Genomic DNA, 23848 nt, shown 5'->3' on the forward strand with positions numbered 1-23848 from the left:
TTATTTCAATGACAGGAAAAATAGTTAATGTTTCCTAGAAAATAAAATATAGCATGTATTTTAGATAATGTATATACTTAAAACCACATTTGCCTTCCGAATACCATATGAAAAATAAAAATAAGAATACTTACAACAAAACTGTAAACAGTCAAAATGCAAAATATACATAAAGTAATATTTATTTATTTATTTATTTATTTTTAGATAAGGTCACCCTCTGTTGCCCATTGGAGTGCAGTGGCACAATCTCAGCTCACTGAAACCTCCACCTCTGGGCTCAAGACTGAAAGCCTTTACTTAGTTTTACTTTGGTGAAGGTTGAGTTTGAATTATGTAAGAAACCAGGAGCCAGAATACTTACATGCCTAGAAAAATAATATATAATAAATGTGATAAATTCCAGAAATTATTTAAAAACTCCTCACTGTTAAATACTAAAATACCTAAGTACCAATTTAGCAACTGTCGAAATAATAAAACAGAAAGTAATTTTCATTTCGGCTACAGTTTTTGTCAAAGTTGTAAGCATAAATGTAACTACTGTGTTAAGAATTTTAAGTAAAGCCGAAATCAAAGAATACCTGGGTTAGCTTACCTTACACTAACCAAATAAGAAATTATTACAAATAACTTCATGTCAAGGTTCCAGCACTGTAATGATTTTTAATTAGAAAACATTTCTGGGATAGGTTGCTCATTTAACATTTTTAGGATCTGTCAATAGGATCACTTTTGGTATGAAACAGCCTATTTATTTTGATTAGAGCAAAAATCCCCCAATGAAACAATGAAACAGAAGCCAACAATAACACTTGACTAACCAAACGCCCAGCCAGCTACTGCATATCCTTGAGGATTCAAATGGGAAAACAAACAAAGACCTGAAAATGTCAATGGCATGTGCAGATTCCAAACACACCCTTTAAAAATAACTTCTACAAATGTTGGAAAGCTTTAGATATGATCAACTGACTAAGTACTCTCTTTGTAGTTTTTATATTGCTAGAAATAAAACATTTTCTATAATTTTCATGATAGAAATAAAAAGCTTTCTATTTCCACCATTAAATAGATTAAGTCAAACTTTCTGTGTTAAATATATCATAAAAATTGAAAAAATATATTTTCTTGTCATTAGAGAGAAATTGATTACCTATAAATTGTTTTGCTCTTGTGAATGACTGAAATTCTCTCATAGGATATATAGTTAATTCAAAGAAAGAGCTTTTAGTATAGTTATTATTTTCTTCCCCTAAATCAGTCTGTTGTGTGAGTGTCTAACCAAGCAAGAATAATTCTGAAATTAAGTTGAATTTTCAGAAAAAAAATTGGAAACTGAATAATTTAAACCAATAGTTTAATTCAACAGAGAAATATTCAGGGTGGATATCAGGTCTGCTTCAGATGGAGTAATCATATAGGCCATCAGGAATGTACCAAAATATTTAAGCAAAAATAAATAAATATATAAAAAAAAAATGTATACTTGCCAGTAAGTCCCATCATTATTTTTATTAAGAAAGAAATCATGAGGAAAATATCATAAAATGTGTTATTTCTCTTTTGACATCCATACCATGATCCTGAAATATAATAGAAGTATAATTCCACATATATTATAAACAGAAGAAATATATTGCTTTTAGTATCCATATATTTCAAAATTGTAGAATAACTCAGCTTCAGAAGTAAACTCCATTTTGATCTTTGTGCTGTGATCACCTCAAAGCATTTGTTATTTCTTAGGAAGACACCAGGATTTTCTTACCCTTATTCATGTCTTATTGTGTCCTTTCAGGATTTGTCTACATACCCAGATTTTGAGAAAGACATGGTTTTGAAGTCAAAAAAGATAGAGAAAATTTAACTCCAGAATTTCTATTTTAAACACAAAGAAAAAGAGCCCTGAGGAACTAAGAAGTCTAGAGATGGTTAAAATTGTATTTTTCTCTATATATCCCATATACTAGATATACTAAATATAATCTGCACTGAATTATGTCCCAATACTTCTAAAATGCATTTGTCTGGAACTCAGAATACTTGTAAAGAAAGTGGGAATAAGGATTTTCTGAATCTCTTTAAGTATGACAAGATGACTAACCTTTGGGGGTTTGAGGCTAATGTAGTTATGAAATCATTATACTTTTTTATTATTTAAGTTGAGAGAAATGAAGGCCTGTGCTAACATCTGAATAAAACTTTTTATTTTGCCTTAATTGAGACTTGGATGGAAAGTTTCAGAAATAATAGTGAAGATTTATGTCATTCTAAGTTTTGCTTTAAGTGCATTACATTATTACATTAACTTTTAACATATCTTTGAAGCAGATGAATTATTTTTCTTTCTTTTTAAAGGTGAGTAAATTTAGCACACAGAGATCGAAATATGTCAAAATATCACATAAATTTTGGCATCTGGTTTAACCCCAGGCAGTCTTTAGCAGGAGACAGTTGGACATTGTCAAAGAAAAAAATACACCAGACAAGTTAGATAGATAAGAAAGACTTTAACACTATTACAATAGTAGAAAGAGAGATTGAAGTCAACTTCCCTGAAACAAAGGGCAGGGGAGTTTGTTTTTAAGTTCAGAGTGAGGTATTGGAAATGCACCAGAAAATCTTATGGAAAGGTAAGTCAATGTGATTAGACCATCTGTATTTGCTAATTAGCACTAATCTATGTTACGTTCCTACTCTCTCATAGAGACTGGCAGATATGGGTGCTGACTTCCATGGTGATTACATGTCTAAATGATGGCTTACAGGTCCTGTAAGAAATTCTTTTGTGAGTTGCAAAACTGGCAAGAGGCCAGGAGATTATATCTCAAAAGGGAAGATAGATAATTTTTACAAGTTTTCTAAAGTAAATACTCTAAGAAAAGAGAGATCAGAGGATTATAGTAACAAATAAAACTTAAGTTTTAAGTTTGGTAAAGCTGAGGGAAATATTTAGGATGTGTTGGTTAACAGAAAGGTGAAGAGATAAGTAATGGATGGATGGATGACTAGGTTGACGAGTGGATGGATAATCTAGTGCAATTCTCAAGCAAACATAACTTTGTAAGGAAGACCTTTAGACAAACTATCCTCACTCTTATTTATTACAAATACCTGTGAGTAAAAACATAATCTTGGTGTACTTTGCCAAGAGGTTATTTTTATATCCTGTTTTCTTTCTTTTTCAAAATTTTTTAAAATTATACTTTCAGTTCTGGGATACATGTACAAAGTGTGTAGATTTGTTACATAGGTGTACATGTGCCATGGTGGTTTGCTGTACCCATCAACCTGTCACTTAGGTTTTAAGCCCGGCATGCATTAGGTATTTGTCTTAATGCTCTCCCTCCACTAGTCCCCCGACCCCCTGACAGTCCCCGGTATGTGATGTTTCTCTCCATGTCCAGGTGTTCTCATTGTTCAACTCCCACTTATTAGTCACAACATGCAGTGTTTGGTTTTCTGTTCCTGTGTTAGTTTGCTGAGAATGATGGTTTCCTGCTTCATCTATGTTCCTACAAAGGACATGAACTCATTCTTTTTTATGGCTGCATAGTATTCCATGGCATATGTGTGCCTCATTTTCTTTATCCAGTCTATCACTGACGGGCATTTGGTTTGGTTACTAGTCTTTGCTATTGTGAATAGTGCTGCAGTAAACATACATTTATTGCATTCATTACCTGTAAAAGAAAAAGAAAAACACTATTTGATAATATCTGTGATGATTAATATTAGATATCAACTTGATTAGATTGAAGAATGACTAGATGGCTGGTAAAGTATTGTTTCTGGGTGTGTCTGTGAGGGTGTTGCCAGAGGAGACTGACATTTGTGTCAGTGGATTGGGAGAAGAAGACCCACCCTCAATGTGGATGGACACTATCAAATCTGCTGCCAGAATGGCTAGAACAAAGCTGTCAGGGGAGGGGAGTAACCTTGCTTGACAAGTCTTCGGTTTTGCCTTCTTTTTTCTGTGCTGGATGCTTTTTTCTCTCCTTCCTGCCCTTGGATATCAGAATCCTTTGTACTCTGGCACTTGCACAACTAACTTACACTAGAGAGCCGGGGACTCTCCGGCCTTTGGCCACAGCCTGAAACCTGCACTGTTGTCTTGTCTGGTTTTGAACCTTTCCAACTAGGACTGAGCCACTACAGGCTTCTGTCTTTCCCAGCTTGTAAACAGCCTATTGTGGTACTTTGCCTTGTAATCATGTGAGCCAATTCTCCCTACTAAACTCCCTTCCCTGTATAGATGTATCCTATTAGTTCTGTCCCTCCTGAGAACCCTGACTAATACAATTTCAAAGAGATCTCTGGCACCATTTAGAGAATTTTCCAAAGGTTTCACCAGATTAGCTACTGATGTATCACAATATAGGGCAACACTAGACTTGCACCAATAGCTTACACTAGAATAAAATTTTGGTTTATTGTTGAACTTGTGATGGTATCTTTATACCTTCATTTATTCTTTATTAATATATTCATATTTATGCATTCAATCAATATGTTAAGTGACTACTATATAGCTGACAATGCCCTTTCTATGCTGGGACTGTAATTTACAATAATTTATTACATATTTCAAAATAGCTAGAAGAGAATAGTTTGAAAGTTTCTCATAAAGAAAAATATTTAAGATGATATATATCAATTACACTAATTTGATATTTACAAATTATATAAATGTATATATACATTTATATTATATAAATGTACATGCTTATCACATGTACTCCCAAAATATGTACATCTATTATGTATCAATAATGAAATAAATTTTAGGTAACCCATGGAAATAAACAAATAATGTTTTATTTACAGGAACTATGAATAAAATGAACAGGAACTAAGAATAAAAATGAAAGCAGTGTATGAATATAATCATATAGAGAATGAAAATGTTCTTTTTACATTTCTATTTGATGATTTATTTATAGTATAGATATCTCTAAAGCATGGGACTTTGAGCATGGGCAGTGAGAATTCCAGACAACTAATAATACACTTCCTTGAGGTATGATTCAAGAATAAGTAGAAAAGTATGTCTCAGTCAGAATAGAAAAATGATAGACAACTTAAGAAAGAATACAGGGACAGACACTGAGGGCTTCATAGACCATGTTGTATGTAGTTTGGAGATTATTCTCAGTTTGAGAGTATATTATGGGGGGGATGTTGAGCAGGGATGTGCATCAGGTAAATGGGTTATTTTATAGAAAGTCTATGATTATTTGGATAATATTCAACATTTTTCAGAAGCACATGGCTCATAGATAAATAGAGGCTTTGCTATCATCCTTAAAGTACATTTTAAACTTCTACAAATTCCAAAGATTTCTTTCTAGTTGTTTACAGCAGAGGTTCTAAACTGTAGTATTTTGAAGGATCACAATGTTCCACTTCTGCCTAGGGTGTAGAAATTTGGAAAGAGTACCTCTCCCATAGAGCAAGAAAAAAAAAAAGTTAATGTAAAAGAATGGAAATCCTAACAAAGAGTCTCTCAGACAACTGTGTAATCAAATTAGAACTCAGGATTAAGAAACTCACTCAAAACTGCATAACTACATAGATACTGAACAATCTGCTCCTGAATGACTACTAGGTAAATAAAAAAATTAAGGCAGAGATAACTAAGTTATTTGAAACCAATGAAAATGAAGACATAACGTACCAGAATCTCTGGGACACAGCTAAAGCAGTGTTTAGAGGGAAATTTATAGCACTAAATACCCACAGCGGAAAGCAATAAAGATCTAAAATTGACACCGTAACATAACAATTAAAAGAACTAGAGAACCATGAGCAAATAAATTCAAAAGCAGCAAAAGACAAGAAACAACTAAGATCAGAGCAGAACTGAAGGAGATTGAAACTGATAACCCTTCAAAAAAAAAAAAAATCAATGAATCTAGGAGCTGGTTTTTTGAAAAGATGAACAAAATAGATACACTGCTAGCCAGAGTGATAAAGAACAAAAGAGAGAATAATCAAATAGACACAATAAAAAACAATAAAGGAGATATCACCACTGATCCCACAGAAATACAAACTAATATCAGAGAATACTATAAACACCTCTATGCAAATCAACTAGAAGATCTAGAAGAAATAGATAAATTCCTGGACATATAAATCCTCCCAAGAGTAAACCAGGAAGACATTGAATCCCTGAATAGACCAATAACAAGTTCTGAAATTGGGGCAGTAATTAATAGCCTATCAACCAAGAAAAGCCCAGAACCAGATGGATTCACAGCTGAATTCTACCAGAGGTACAAAGAGGAGCTCGTACCATTCCTTCTGAAACTATTCCAAACAATAGAAAAAAGGGGAATCCTCCCTAACTCATTTTATGAGGCCAGCATCATCCTGATACCAAAACATGACAGAGGCACAACAAAAGAAGAAAATTTTAGGCCAATATCCCTGATGAACATTGATGTGAAAATACTCGATAAAAATACTAGGAAACTGAATCCAGCAGCATATCAAAAGGCTTATCCACCACCATCAAGTTGGCTTCACCCCTGAGATGCAAGGCTATTTCAACATACACAAATCAATAAACACAATCCAATGACAAAAACCACATGATTATCTCAATAGATGCCAAAAAGGCCTTTAATAAAATTCAACACCCCTTCATGTTAAAAACTCTAAATAAATTAGGTATTGATAGAACATATCTCAAAATAATAAGAGGTATTTATGACAAACCCACAATCAATATTATACTTAATGGGCAAAAGCTGGAAGCATTCCCTTTGAAAACTGGCAAGAGACAAGGATGCATTCTGTCACCACTCTTATTCAACATGATATTGGAAGTTCTGGCCAGGGCAATCAATCAAGAGAAAGAAATAAAGGGTATTCCAATAGGAAGAGAAGAAATCAAATTGTCTCTGTTAGCAGATGACTTAATTGTATACTTAGAAAACTCCATCGTCTTAGCCCAAAATCTCCTTAAGCTGATAAGCAACTTCAGCAAAGTCTCAGGATAAAAAATCAATGCGCAGAAATCACAAGCATTCCTATATACCAATATCAAACAGAGAGACAAATCATAAGTGAACTCCTATTCACAATTGCTACAAAGAGAATACAATACTTAGGAATACACCTAACAAGGGATGTGAAGGACTTCTTCAAGGAGAACTACAAACCACTGCTCCAGAAAATAAAAGAGGACACAAACAAATGGAAAAACATTTCATGCTCATGAATATGAAGAATCAATATCATGAAAATGGCCATACTGCCAAAAGTAATTTATATATTCAATGCTATCCCCATCAAACTACCATTGACTTTCTTCACAGAATTGGAAAAAACCATCTTAAATTTTATATGTAACCAAAAAAGAGCCCACATAGCCAGACAATCCTAAGGAACAAAAACAAGCCTGGAGGCATCACGCTACCTGACTTCAAACTATACTACAAGGCTACAGTAATCAAAACAGCATGGTATTGGCACCAAAACAAAGATATAGACCAATAGAACAGAACAGAGTCCTCAGAAATAATGCCACACATCTACAGTCATCTAATCTTTGACAAACCTGACAAAAACAAGAAATGGGGAAAGGGTTCCCTATTTAATAAATGGTGTTGGGAAAACTGGCTAGCCATATGCAGAAAGCTGAGACTAGATCCCTTCCTTACACCTTATACAAAAATTAATTCCAGATGGATTAAAGATTTAAACATAAGAACTAACACCATAAAAATACTAGAAGAAAACCTAGGCAATACCATTCAGGCCATTGGCATGGGCAAAGACTTCATGACTAGAATACCAAAAGCAATGGCAACAAAAGGCAAAATAGACAAACGGATAATCATCAAACTAAAGAGCTTTTGCGTAGCAAAAGAAACCATCATCAGGGTGAACCAGCAACCAACAGAATGGGAAAAATATTTTTGCAATGTATCCATCTGACAAAGGGCTAATATCCAGAATCTACAAAGAACTTAAACAAATTTACAAGAAAAAAACAAACAACTCCATCAAAAAGTGGGTGAAGGATATGAAAGACACTTCTCAAAAGAAGACATTTATGCAGCCAACAAAGATATGAAAAAAAGCTCATCATCACTGGTCATTAGAAAAATGCAAATCAAAACCACATTGAGATACCATCTCATTCCAGTTAGAATGGCGATCATTAAAAAATCAGGAGACAACAGATGCTGGAGACGATGTGGAGAAATAGGAACACTTTTCCACTATTGATGGGAGTATAAATTAGTTCAACCGTTGTAGAGGACAGTGGGGCAACTCTTCAAGGATCTAGAAATAGAACTACCTTTTGACCCAGCAATCCCATTCCTTAGTATATACCCAAAGGATTATAAATCATTCTGTTATAAAGACATAAGCACATGTATGGTTATTGCAGCAATGTTCACAATAGCAAAGATTTGGAACCAACCCAAATGCCCATCAGTGACAGACTGGATGAAAAAGTATGGCACATATACACCGTGGAATACTATGCAGCCATAAAAAAGGATGGGCTCATGTCTTTTGCAGGGACATGGATGAAGCTGGAAACCATCATTCTTAGCAAACTGACAGAAGACCAGAAAACCAAACACCACATGTTCTTACTCATAAGTTTGTGTTGAACAATGAGAACACATGGACCAGGGAAGGAAACATCACTCACCAATGCCTGTTGGGGGTGGGGGGCTAGGGGAGGGATAGCATTAGCAGAAATACTTAATGTAGATGACGGGGTGATGGATGCAGCAAACCACCATGGCATGTGTATACCTATGTAACAAATCTCCACATTCTGCACATGTATTCCAGAACTTAAAGTATAATAGAAAAAAAAAGTTTCATGGGAAACAGATGGAAAATCTCACTAGATATGTTTTAAGTACTTCCTTTTAGAAATATAAAATATTCTGCAAAATATTCTGTAACACAAGCAGATAATGCGTCATTACCCCTGTTGTAATCAACATATTTCTTCTCAACAGTCATTCTGTGGTCATTTATACACTTGTATTTCTTAATGTGTTTTGTTTGATTTTGCTTAACTTTGTCTGTCTCATTATTATGATTATTTTGGCAAAATATCCAAACTAGGTAACTTAATATTCCCACATCTACTTGGCCTTTCTTAGTTTATAATTGTTGTTATAACTGGGTATGGCTGATAAATTGTATCTTCAATGAACACTCACAAAAATCCTTCATAAATATTTATAATAGCACACACCATCCTTTTAAAAATAATTAGTGTATCTATACATTGATATTGTACTGTAAATTATTGTAGGGCAAGGTGCATATGGTCAATTTTTTTTCCTCAAGATCAATTGTAGTAAATGGTGAAACTTCCTTAGGTCAAAAGTACTTTTTCTTAACTAGCTCTCTCATTTTCTTATTAGCTAGATCTCTCTCACATTAAAGTTGAATACATTTTTAAATATTAAATATAATTATAATTTGGACAACATATATTTCAAGGTCCATGATTTGTCAGATGCTTTCACATAATAACTTATTATCGGTTCTCTACTTCCTTAACTTCCCTGTATTTTATAGGCAATATGAGTCTTCTTAAATTTTCAAAATATATGACAAAGTAGTTTCTGACTCTGTTCTCTCAATTTGCTTTCTTTCTTTTTCTCACAATATTTCTCTTCTAACTTTTTAGTAGTTGTAGGAGCACCTCTAAAGCTTTATTCTTATTATTTTACATTATTTTCCAAAGTTTAAAACAATTAATATAGAAGCTATTCTAAAGGGGAATGAAAAGAACCAACACCTTTTGAAAAATGTGATGACAACAGTAACATGAATATATCATGGAATTTCAAATTTTATAGTATTAATTCAAAAGTTAATAACAAAAAGAAGCATTACTATCACATTCTAAATTAATTGAAAGCATGAAAAATATGTAGTTGTATAATATTTCTGTCACTAATGGTTAATCAACCGCCTTTTGCCCATAAGAGACAGAAGCAAAGGATGCTGAAAGAGAGAGATTGAAGTACTGTGCCATTTTCTGTCTTCTCTTCATGGGACCAGAATATTAAGTGACCTAGTACATGTACACTCAATTAAGGTGTTGTTCACAGGTACAATTCAAAAAGGTTGACATAGGACAATGATTAAACCATTGAAGCTACAATAAATATAAAAAGATTGAAATCATATGAAGGATATTCTGCTCAAAATGATATGAAGTTAGACATTAATAACAGAAAGGTGTTTAAGAAGTATACAGATACATAGAAATGAAAAACCAAACAGCACACATACTCTTAAATAAATAATCTGGAAAAATTAAAATCCTCGTAGACTTGTGACAAAATTATAAAATTGTTTAGCTACTTTGGAAAAGCAATGTCAGTTCATGAAATTGTTGAACATAGAGAATGCTCCATATGATTCAATGACTTAATTTCTAATTATATATCAAGAAAAATGAAAACATATTTTCATACAAAACCTGTCATGAATGCACATAACAGCCTTACTCATGAAAGCCAAAAAATACAAACAATTCAAATTTCTATCAACTGATAAATGAATGAACAATATTGCATTGTATATACATTCAGATGTCTAGAAGACAAGATTTTGAATGTTCTTGCCACAAATAATGCTTAATGTTCTAGATGATAGATTTACTTATTACTCTGATGTGGTCATGTATCAAAAATCATCTTGTAGTCAATAAATATGTATAATTTTTAAGTGTTAATTAAGAATAAAATAAAACATTAAAAAGAAATACCAATACTATATAAATAGATCTTGAAAACTTTGTACTAAGTGAAAACGCCTGTCACAAAAGAACCATGTAGCTTGATTCTGTTTAGTATAGGAGAATCCATAGGGACGAAAGTATATTAGTGTGTGCCACGGGCTTGGAATCGGAAAGATTATGAATGCAGTGGGGTCTTTTCTAAGAGCAATTAAAATATTTTAAAGTTATATAGTGGTGATGTTTGCACAACTTTGTTAATATGCTAAAAACTACATAATTATAAACTTTAAAAAATGGAGATTCATGGTATGTGACATCAATAAAGTTGTAAGAAAAATAATTACAGGTAAAAAACTGTAGCTGTAAGTTTCTTTAGCAGAAGACAGAGGAAACATGGCTGTACTGGGAGTGAGCTACACTCCCACAGCATCTGAATGAAAGTCCTTCATTTCTGACTGAGACAGTAAAGCCAAATAATAAAGAGCACCTACTCTCCCATCAAACAGCCCTAGTAAAAATTCCAACTCTGCTGTTTATTGGTATCATAAATTTGGCCTACTTTCTTCATTTGTAAGTGGGATGTATTGAATTGTTTTGAATAATAAATGAACTAGAACATGTAAAGTACTTAAGCATAGTGACATGATTAATGCTGACTGTTATTGTTGTTTTAGCAGACAGTATGTGAATCAATAGAAATCACCGTCCAATTCAGGACACCATTTTGCATTCAGTTATGATGTCTGTTAGTTTTCATTGTTCTGTGACAGCTTCTCAGTCTTTCCTTATTTTTCATGAACATGAATGTTTTGACAAGTACTGGTTAGATATTCTGTAAAATGTTCTTAATTTGAATTTTTCTGATGTTTTCCTCATGATTAGACTAGAGTTATGAGTATCAGAGAAGATTACCACAAAAGTGAGAAGCCCTCATAACATATGATATCAAGGGGTGCATGATACAAATATGACATTACTGGTGACTTTCACTTTGATCATTTGATTAATGTCTGACAGGCTTCTCTAAATAATTACTGTATTTTCCTATGTATACTTTATTCTCCAGAGATGAGGTACTAAGTATAACCCATTGAAAGGCTCCACCTTCTAGAGGAAAGGGAATCTACATATATTTGAAATTAATCTGTAAGAAAAATATTTTTTCTTCTTTCATATTTATTTATACATGTTCATTTTGTATCAATATGGAATCACAAATCAGTAAGGGTTCTATTTATTTTATATTTTATATTTATGGTGGGCAGGATTATGGCTTGCTAAATATGCCCACAACCGAATTCTCAGAACCTGTGAATGTTACTTTACACAGCAAAATGGATTTTGCAGATGAGATTACAGTTAAGAACCTTAAGATGAAACAATTATCCTAGATTATCTCTATGTGGCCATTCTTCTCATAAGATACCTTGAAAGACATTTTCCTGATTCTGGCAACAGGGAGATAAGAGTTGGGATGAATGAATCATTTTATTATTATTATTTTGCCTTATGTTGAATATTATGTGAATAAAATATACAATATGTAGCTTTTTGTGTCTAGCTTTTTTCCCATAGCAAATTGTATTTAAATTCATACATATGGTTTTGTGAATCACTAACTCAGTCCTTTCATACCTCTGAGTAATATTTCATTGTATAGTTGTACTGCTTATTCATTTACTGGTTGAAGGGCATCTTGTTTGCTTCCAGTTTGTGGTGATTATGAGTAAAGCTGCTATAGACATTCATGTACAGAAATTTCTGTGACCATCAAACTTTTTAATACCAAAAATTGATAGAAAATACCACAGTTGCTGCATGAGCTATTATTATCTTAAACTTGAAATGTGGTGCTCTCAAGGAAAACAGAATGGTGCTTGTCATATCTAGTGACCTTATGCCTATACATTTAATATCAAGTCAATTAAAAAACCTAGTTTCATGTGCTATCTCATTTTATTTACACAGCCTCAAATAATATATTACTAACCTCACCTTGTATCTGCTTCTCTTAGGGCAGATTTTATGCCATGGCTCCTTGTATTTTATAAGTCTATATATTTTTGTGTATGTATATATGTGAAAACTTCCATTCAACTATTATCAACAATTGTGCTTAGTGGTTTCTGTGAAATTATGTTGCTCCCTTTGATTGTGGGTGGGAACTGTGACTTCTTTCTAACCAACCAAATATGACAGAAGTAAAAATGATTAGGTTACACAATTTGTCTAAAGTGAAGGGATATCACTTCCTCCTGTGATTAAGTTATGTTTTGCAAGATTGTGTCTTAACCAGTTGAAGGTAGAAGACTTCACCTTTTCGGGCTTAAAGTAAGCTGCCTGTAAAGGGCTTATTAAGAAACGCTCAAATGGCAAGAAACTGTGGGCAGCTCCTGGTAGTTGGGAGTGAGTCCAATCAACAACCAGCAAGAAAATGGGATCTCAGTTCTACAACCCCAAGGAGATAAATTCTGCCAACAAGCTCATAAAGGTTGGAAGCAGATCCTCCCGTTTGAGCTTCTGATGGGACCATGGTCCAAATTCCATCTTGATTGCAGCCTTGTAATTGGAACCTGAAATAGAAGACCTAGCTAGGTGAATCTTTGACTTCTGGGCCACACACACACACACACACACACACACACACACACACGCACGCACGTATATTCCACAAAGTAAAGTTTCTATGGAAATCTGTGTGCTAATCTATTTTTACTAAAGTCGAGAAGAATATGTAGTTTATAATTTAATAAATGTTTCATACTAAACTTTCAGAAATGTATGCCTAGGTTACAAAAATTGGCAGATAACACTGTTTATTCTGATACAAAAATTTTCATTCAGCATTTTGTATTATTCAATGGCTTCCAGGCAAAGTTTGTTTATTTTTTTCCGCAGAAATTGCCTCCAGAGATATAATTCTTAAACTATACTAAATTAACATTACTGCTGTTTTATGAAAGCCATGATTATTCATAATATACTTATTTGTCTGTTTGTGGTTCTATTGGGATAGAAATACTGTTGGCTTTAGAAAGACCTTCTGCCATGGTTACAGAGTCCTGCTGTGAAGTTTAAAATGTGTGTAATTCTGCAATATTTGTGAAAATAATCACACTGTTTACATGCAGTGATAATGTTAACGAAACTAGGTCATCATCTTTAAACAAATGTTTAACCCTATTAGCGGAATAAATATTCACTATTGCAATAATTTGCTAATTGCTTTCCCTTGATTCAGATACTCATTGGCATTTGATCTTTTATTCATTGTATACATTGCTTTATTTAGGTTTAATAATACTTTTACATTTAAAGAATATTTATTCTTATGAATTTTAAGATAACAATATTTAAGTCAATACATGCTTGGCATCAGAATAAAAATATATTTTTAGATATTTCTGAATATAAACATAAATCAGATTACACTCACATATTTTAAATTGTGTAATTTTATTTGATATGTTTTGCTCATTATTCTAAGTACTTTGATAAAATAATTGTTAGGATTGTCATTAATTTTGTTTTCCTATTTAAGAATTGAACTATAATAGGATAGTTAAAAGCATAAGTTGTGGGGTCTTACAAAGTTATCATAACCTTTTGACTCCAGCACCTACATTTTGAACATGTGATTTACTTCCTTAAACCTGTTTTCTTTTCTGCAAAATAAAAATAGTTATAACTACCTATATACATTGTTGTGTTGATTAATAAAACAATACTTATCAAGTACATGTGGCAATCCTATAAAATACAAAGTACTGAATACATACTAGTTCTTTTCATAATAGTAGCTATTATTTTAATAAATTCCTACCATTGCACATGGCACTGTTTAAAATTTCTTACAATTTTAGGTAACGTTTTGTCATATGTAATGTTAAACATATATAACTATGCAATACATGAAATTATAGAAATAAAAATCACGGTTTAAAGCATACTACTAAACATTCTTAATTAATTATGGAAGTTTACCTTTGATAAATGCCGTAATGATGTAGAGTTGTCTCTGACTGTATGGGAGTAATATGGTTTGTCTCTGTGTTCCCACCCAAATTTCATCTTGAATTGTAATCTGCATGGTTGAGAGAGGGGTCTAGTGGGAGTTGACTAAATCGTGGGGGTGGATTTCCCCCTTGCTGTTCTCATAATAGCGAGCTATCATGAGATCTTGTTGTTTGAAAGTGTGTAGCACTTACCCCTTTCTCGTGCTCTCTCTCTTTCCTACTTACATATGCTTGCTTCTCCTTCACCCTTCCACCATGATTGTAAGTTTCCTGATGCCTCCACAGCCATTCTTGCTTTATACCTTGTGGCACTGTGAATCAATTAAACCTCTTTTCTTCATAAATTAGCCAGCCTCAGGTAGTTCCTATAGCAGTGTAAGAATGGACTACTACAAGGAGCTTCCTCCATCTGATACAATGAAGAGTTTGGACATTTTAAACAATGCCATTGGAAATTTGGGCAATATTGTGTCTCCTTATTTAAATGTGAATTTCTTTTATTTTTAATGGAAAAGCTTTTATATAATTACTTTCCATGGGGAATTTAGTGTTTATATGTGAATTGTCTAGCTTGTATTATAGTTACTATCTATATCATCATGAAATATCACCTGTTTGTATATGTTGCAGTTTCCCCTATTTATTTCCTCATAAATTTTTTTCTGATATTTTTTAAAATGTGGCATTATTTAATCTGTTTATTATTTTACTAAATAGTACACATATACTATATATACTTAATTACGAAAATAATACACATTAAAAAATCAAAATAAATACTTTTATTAAGCAATAATAATTGTTCAAATGTAAATAATTTTTATTTCTGACACCCTCAGGCATCCATTGCTTATTCTGATATGCCTAGAGGAATCTAGCAGGAAGGAATGCTCTTCATAATTACACATTGTCTACCCACAAGGTTTGTATTAATTTAAAACATTAATATGAGGAATTTACAAAGAAATAAGTATTTTTAAATTTTTAAATTAAAAAAAATCAGAGGCACTATTAACCTGTAGTATTGATTTTGTTGATTATCCTGTATTTATAATTATGGCCTGAGAGCAGCCTAGCCACCTTCATGGAACTATTTTGAATGAATATATATGGATGGAGATGAAACTAATGGCTTCTATGCACCTTGATGGCACTGCTTTTGAACAACCTTGCTCAGTTGCTACTCATTTGGAAATGGAGGAAGAGATCAAGTTCTGACTGAAACTGTATACAGTTCTAGAGTTACTCCTCTGATTAAGGCATGGTCTTTTAATGTACTTGCCTTCTATTAATGAGTGCACAGTCAGCTCTCCTCCAAAACATTTGTATAAATAGTGTTGAGTAATACACACACACACACACACACACAGTTTTAATGTGTGTATATTTTAACTTTAATGACATTCACCTATTATGATGCCAACATATATGTTCATATGTGCCTAATATATATACACAAAGTTTAACATCATAAAAGTCTTTGAAATTAATGTACTTTGTTTTACCTAACCAATAATTTAATGATAAATATTATTTCAAACCATAAAGATCCTTGTATTTTAGGCAAATTATAAAAATATAGACATTATTTTGTAATTTTTTTTTCTGAGTATATGCTTGGGGAATTTATTCAATATTTTAGATCACATGAAACGAACACTTAAAATGTAGTAAACAGTAAAACAACTAATGCTTCTAATATCTAACACTAAGAACAGTGCTGTTTTAATCCTACAGCACTATTATAGCCAAAACCATTCCACTCATACACTCTATAAAATAAAATAAAATAATGAAATAAAATAAAGGAAATGAAAAAAAGAAAGAAAAACCTGTGGTTCGTTCATATGGCCTCCAGAATAATTGCAAAAATTACACTCTAGCCAGTGGTTGTTTGATAGTCTATGTAGTTGCTATCAAAAGTTCTTTGTGAAATCATTTCATTTCTGCTGATATGATACATTATTTTAAAATTGTAATTCTTGCATCAGTAAGGATATCAAATGTACTTTATATTTATTGGACATTTAAATTTCTAATTTTTGAATTACCTACTGATATCCTTTAACTGTTTTTCTTTATATTGTTGATAGTCTCTTTTGTATTTGTAAATATCCCATGTACAGTAATAATTTATCCTGCTGAATATCATACCATAATAAACACTCTGCTAGTATTTCCAGTGCATTGCAAATTTTATTTATAAATCTTAGATTAATATTTTCATTTTGACCCATAAAGTTTTTTCTAAAATTCTTACTTTGGCAAAATTATTACATTTTATTTTTATCTTCTGAATCCTAGCTCTGATGTCTTATATAGAAAGACGTTTCCACCACGTTTTTTTTTGGTTTTATGCATGTGCATTTTTGTGTATAAGTGAACAGAGAGAGAGATAAGTATATGTAGAGAGAAAGATTTAGCTCTTTATGGCTAGTTTTCCCAGTGTGATTTATAGAATAATTATTGAAAGCCATGTAGGAAAAGAAGACATCCAGATTTTAAGAATTAAATGTGTCTAGAATATCTTGACTTAAGACTCTATGGTATCTCTTTATTGTCCTTGCAAATTTATTTATTTCCAGGTGAACTTCTCTTCCAATTTCTTGGTTTTGAGTCTGTTTCAAACTGGACTCTCTTGAATAATAATTTCCATATGCATATCCTTCAGGTGCTCTTTTATTCATATTCCGTAATCTTCAAGTAGGTAATCCTAATCACACATAAATTCATCATCTTCCTCACAGGAGACAAACTCATTCCCACAGAGCCCAATGTCTGCCCATAAGAGGCACCCCACTCAGCTCAGCCACAAGATAGGTAGCAGTTCTCCCTGCCATTTGCCATTCTTGCATAAGCAGATCATTTTTGGCTTAATGGAGGTAATATGCACGTGTACTGAGTATCTGAATTATGACCCACCTTGCCCTTCAGATTCACTGTTTTATTTTTTTCCAGCATGTGGACCTATATGATTTCCCAAAAAAGAAGGTTATATGAAATTACTCTAAGTATCTTTAAGTTCTAAAATAAAAATACCATTTTCCTTAATGGATCAAAGTAGGATTAAATGCCTGTATTTTGCAAAAGTGAATGATAAACAAAAGTTCTTGCACTTTCATAAACTTTTAGAGACTTTCTTACAAATAGTATTTGCTAAATCTAGGAAGTCCAATCTCTAGAATTCTTATGAAGTCCAATATTTCTGTAAATGCAGCTGGACACCCTCACAAGCATTGAAGATTTATGCTGTTGAGAAACAACATACAGTGTTTCGTGCACTTTTGTAATTCTTAAGAGACATTGACAGCTTTTGTTTGAGAATGTTTGTATAGTAAGCACTTTTACAAGGTATACCCCTTTCTCCAGGGTGGGGGACATAGTTTTGTTTTCTTGATGAAGACTAAACATAAATTTTTCTCCAGGACAAATATTGAGTAGGCTTGCTAGCAGTCCCTTCATAATATTGAGATTTCCTAAATTTCAGGTTGCTCAACTGTGACATAAACGTACTGTGTGTGCAGTGTCTACCATTAGAGGCAAGGGAAATTGTTGCAAACACAAGTGTCATGGTTTTTGTTCTGCTGAGAGAAAGGAAATCCTTTGTTTCTGACATAGGAGCTTTTTGTCTTTTGCCAACATCTGTGAAACTGTGCTACTACTTGTTACTATAGAATTGAATGGTAGAATCTCAGACAATTTAAATAATTAACTGATTTAGATTCCTGGAAACATCTCAATCAAAAGACAAATAATTCGTACATAATCTTTGGAAATAAATCCCCAATTAGCATGCAAAGTAGAATGGGCAAAAATACTTTTGAGGAGGCAGATATATTTAAAAGGTTACATAAGATTTAAAAAGTAACAGAGAAAATAGGCAAAATGTGAGATGTCTGCCTGCATAAAGCATTCATTTCTTAATAGTCTGCTTCTACTTATTTTCTCATTTATTTAACATTCTTCTGGTCAAAGAAACTACATAATTAGGCTGAACTTGGCTTAAACACTGGCAATTTTGAATTCACAACTGAAGTTTTAAATTGTGTGATAAGTCCTTATGTTTCATAGCTAAAAGTTCTTAGTTTTTGCTATGAAAATCAAGAAAATTCAAAGAGCTCGAAAATTGTTTAAAAGCTTTCACTAACCCACTATTTTCTTCCTTCTTCAGGCTGCTATAGTTGGTAAAAATTATAATTATTCCATAGTACTTTCAAAATTTAGTCTCAGAGAGTTCAATGATACTGCTGAAATCAGTAGTTAAGCTTGAGAAGACATCTACCCCTGGAACATCAGATATTCTATAGTCAACATATTTGTATCAAAATTATTGCTAAGTTGTTAGTTTGTAATCAAGTCATAGCATACTTCATGCACCACATAAAAGTCATTAGTAATGTGTAATAAATAAAAATATAAGTCCAGAAATTTTTTCGAAGAAAAAAAATTACTCTGTTTTACATGACTCAAGCTGATTTTGCTTTTATGCCTCTTCCACCAAAGTGATGGCAAATTTTAAGGTGAGGCATTCTTAGAGATTCTCTCCTTCCTATGCACTTAATATTCTCAACGTTCCGAAAGTGTTATGCAGTATTCAGTGTTGGAATGGCTCCCAGTCATCTGTCCATATATTCCATAGATTTCTGAAGTGCCCATTTCCCAGGTCAGCTCAGGCTTTCATGTCTGGTGACCACCTCCTTGATGTTACTTTGACATGCTTGGAAATAGACAATCTGTTTCTAAGGCAATCATTGGGTAGAGTGCAACATTTTCTTTTTTAGGCTTTCTTCAGGTTTCTGAGGAAGCCTGAAGGCCATATTTTTATCTTCTGCACACTTATTTCATATTCCCCATTTGCTCTCCTATTTGCTAATGCATTTCCCCCCTTTTTCTTTCAATGAATAAATGAAATTTCACATTGAATCTTCTTACGTTTGCAACATTATTTTTCCTTTTATAATAACCCAAATTCTCTTTTTACTTAGGTTTCAAATCATCTTAAGTTTCTGGAACATATTTAGCACACAAACATACACACCTATCCCTGAGGAGCTGAACAAAGAGTTTACTACTTATTCATATAGGGGTCAGGTAAAGGGGAAATACAGAAAGAATAATTATGTAAAAGATTATCCGTTGATATCCTTTTATACATTTATTTTCTATATTATTTATTTAATGATTACACAGATAAGCACAAGTTCCATTATCTTTTCTCTAAATGCTACTTTGGCAGTATCTCTTAGATTCAGAGTTGATGTACAGTAATTTATTACCATTGTATTTCAGATACACTGGATTCATGGGTTGAATTCTCTCTTTGACCAAAAAGTTTGTTGTAAAAGAGTTGTTTTTAAGTTAGTATTTATAAACATTCAACTGCTTGTTCTTGCTGTTCCGTTTAAGTATTTTTATATTAATATCCAATTTTATTACATTGAAAAATGTATTTTATATTGTATCTTCTTTAAAAATTTTACATTTTTTGGCCTAGTACTGAGTCATTTTTTAAAAACGTGTTTGATGTTTATTAGAAGAGAAAGACCATTTTCTGGTTATGGGATAAAGAGCTTGAGATATAACCAAAATGTCTAGTTTTTTGGTTTTTCTTGTTGTTATGACAAGGTCTTGCTCTGTCATCCCATCTAGAGTGCAGTGGCATGGTAAGAATGATGTATCACTGGAGCCTCAACCTCCTGGGTCAAGCCTCAAGCACTCCTCCCATCTTGCCTTCCCAAATTACTGGAATTATAGGTGTGAGTCACGATGACGAATACCACTTTTTAACTTATATTTGTTCAGGGTTTCTGTATGCGTACTTCCTTTTGTGTATTAAATTTATAAAGTCTGAGATATATGAACCAAATATTCCCACTATTGTTTTATTTCAGTATTTTTAAATTTTATAAATTTTCAACAGTTCAGCACTACACATTCCAACTTGAATGTTGCAGAATAATTTATATATCCTCTGAGAGAAGAGTCTTTCATTTGCTTAGTTCAATTATATAAACAATGTTCTAGTAAGGTAGATGATATTCCCTTAGGTCCTTTTACTTATGGTAGAGTCTACTATTCTGAGATCAAGTTGGAAATTTGTTTGTGTTAAATCTGCATTACAAGGTGAGTAAGACAATGGAGTGGAGAAAGTTAGGGAAAGATGAAGCTGTAGTGTGTGCAGCCCTGTAAGTGGACTGTCATCTTTGTAATGTTTTACTTAGTCTGTATTTAACCTGTCAGTTATTAACTGTCTGTTTCTATCCAGCTTCTGTACCTCTTGCTTGTTTATGAAACCCAATAGCACTCTACCACCCAGAGTCTATTGGCTTTGTGTCTTGTAGCCAAAATAAACTTGAAATGCTTTGTTATCACTTAAAGGTTCTTGTTAGTATGATACCTGTAAAGCACACACATGCACATATGTGTCCAACAACAAACTGGATCTCATATAAAACACATCTTTATGACAGTCCTATAGAATGTGGAAAATAATTACCTCATATAAAACATAGTTAAACTCAATTAAATTCTATTTCTCTGTCTTCAGCAAATCACAATGGCTCACGGCAACTCTCCAGATCTCATCTCTTCCAGCTTACAAATTGTGTTGCTTCTCTCCTCACTGTTTAAACTTTCTCATTTCATTTAGTCTTCTTTTTTCTATATATATATATATTTTTTTTTTTTTTTTGAGGCGGAGTTTCGCTCGTTACCCAGGCTGGAGTGCAATGGCGCGATCACGGCTCACCGCAACCTCCGCCTCCTGGGTTCAGGCAATTCTCCTGCCTCAGCCTCCTGAGTAGCTGGGATTACAGGCATGCGCCACCATGCCCAGCTAATTTTTTGTATTAGTAGAGACGGGGTTTCACCATGTTGACCAGGACGATCTCGATCTCTTGACCTCGTGATCCACCCGTCTCGGCCTCCCAAAGTGCTGGGATTACAGGCTTGAGCCACCGCACCCGGCCCTTTTTTCTATATTTTATTTTCCTGAACATAGTTCTAGTCTCTTCTTTGGTAAAATGATACTTTTCCACTTCTTTCTATTTGTTTTTTGATATCACATGTTTATTAACTAATTTTGGTGTGTAATGTGGGTGGTAAGTAGACATATTTTTCTTCTCAGTTCATTTGCTTATTAAGCAAATCATAATAAATACTTTCTATTGCTACTGCTTTCAAACAGTACATACTACCTTGAAACAAATACAAGTTCCATAATTATTTATTGACTGAACCAGTATGGGTTCAGTCATTAATATATTCTAGATTTTGTAGTGGAATAAGAACTAGAGTTACAACATTATAAGTAGGCAGCATTATTTATGGTACTTGTGTTTTTCTGAGAATAATAGACAATACCAGGCAAAATACATAATAAAATAATTATATATGAAAATAATGGATATGAAAGAATAACATGGTTCTATGATAGGAATAAATATGAGAGTGAGGGGGACTATATGACAGAAGAAACTTTGACAAGTGCTAAGAATTCACAATAAGGGCACTTTCTTATTGTCTATAAGCTCCAAAATCAGCCTTGCCCTGGGCTTGCAAGGGCAAGACTACATTAAGACTTGAGAGCCAATAATTAAATTTCATTTTAAACAATTTGATGTTCTTGCTCATTAATTCTGAAATAATAGCTCAAGAACTATTATTAATGTATATAAGATGACTTATTCTGAAGGAAATCTGTAAAGTATATTGTATTCCACTTAACTACTTTGATAATTTTTGAACCTTTAGGTATTCAGTTTAAAACAGTGTCATATGCACTTACTTCAAATTGCATATTAAAAATATGATATTTATTTTCATCTATATTTATCATTTAGATTTCAAAATATATAGTCTTTTAAAATGTATATAGATTTCAAAATGTATAGTCTTTTAAAAAATGTGGCTAGAATTTCATTGAGGGTAAGTTGAGTATTTTTAATCTGGTGACTATACCAGAATAGGGTTTTTCTGCACTGTGTATGTATATTCATATTCTTTTGCATCTGAATCAAAATTTTATGAATTTTTACTATTTCATAATTAGAATAAAATGTTATATGTAATGTTAATAATATAATTGCTCTTCATAATGTATTGAGTTTTGGAATCTTGATTTTTTTCAGCATCATGGACAGTTTTAAATAACTTTATAATGAATTGAATGTATGTGTCACCCATAAATTCATATTCATACAGTGAACTTAATCAATAAATGTGTGTTCTGATGCTCTACTCACTAGCCATTCCCCTGCCTCTTTCTCTCTACTCTGGCCTCCCTCTTTGATGAAACACAAAAGTAGGCCAATTAATAAACCTACAGTGGCCTCTAAATGTTAAAGTGAAAGAAAGAGTTGAACATATTACACTTTGAATCAAAAGCTAGAAATGATTAAGCTTAGTGTGGTAGGCATGTCAAAAGCTGAGATAGGCCAGATGCTAGGCTTCTTTTATCAAACACTTAGCCAAGTTGCGCATACAAATAAATGAAAAGTTCATAAAAGAAATTAAAAGCACTATCCCCGTTAAACACATGGATGTTAAGAAGGAGAAATAGCCTTATTACAAATATGGAGGAAGTCTTAGTGGTCTGAAATAATATAAAATCATCCACAATATACCCTTAAGCCAAGCCTAATCCAGAGCAAGGCCCTAATTCTCTTCAATTCTTTGAAGGCTAAGAGAGGTGAACAAGATACACAAGAAAAGTTTGAAGCTAGCAGAGCTTGGTTCATGAGGTTTAAGTAAAGAAGCCATCTTGATAAACATAAAAGTGCAAAGTAAAGCAGCAAGTTCTGATGTAGAAGCAGTAGCAAGTTATCCAGTGGACCTAGCTACGATGATTGATAAAGGTGACTGTATTAAACAGTACAGTTTTTATGTGGGAAAAATAGCCTTATTTTTAAAGAAAATGCAATCTAGCGTTTTCATTGCTATAGAGGAGAAGCCAAGTACTACCTTCAAAGCTTCAATGGACAGGTTGACTCTCTTGTTAGGGGCAAATGCAACAATGCCCTTCATTTGAAGCCAATGCACGTTTATCATTTCAAAAATGTCAGGGCTCTAAAGAATTAAATATACTCAG

Source organism: Aotus nancymaae, unplaced genomic scaffold, assembly GCF_030222135.1.
Source record: "Aotus nancymaae isolate 86718 unplaced genomic scaffold, 86718_ANA_hifiasm-v0.15.2.pri h1tg000009l, whole genome shotgun sequence".
Lineage (NCBI taxonomy): Eukaryota > Metazoa > Chordata > Mammalia > Primates > Aotidae > Aotus > Aotus nancymaae.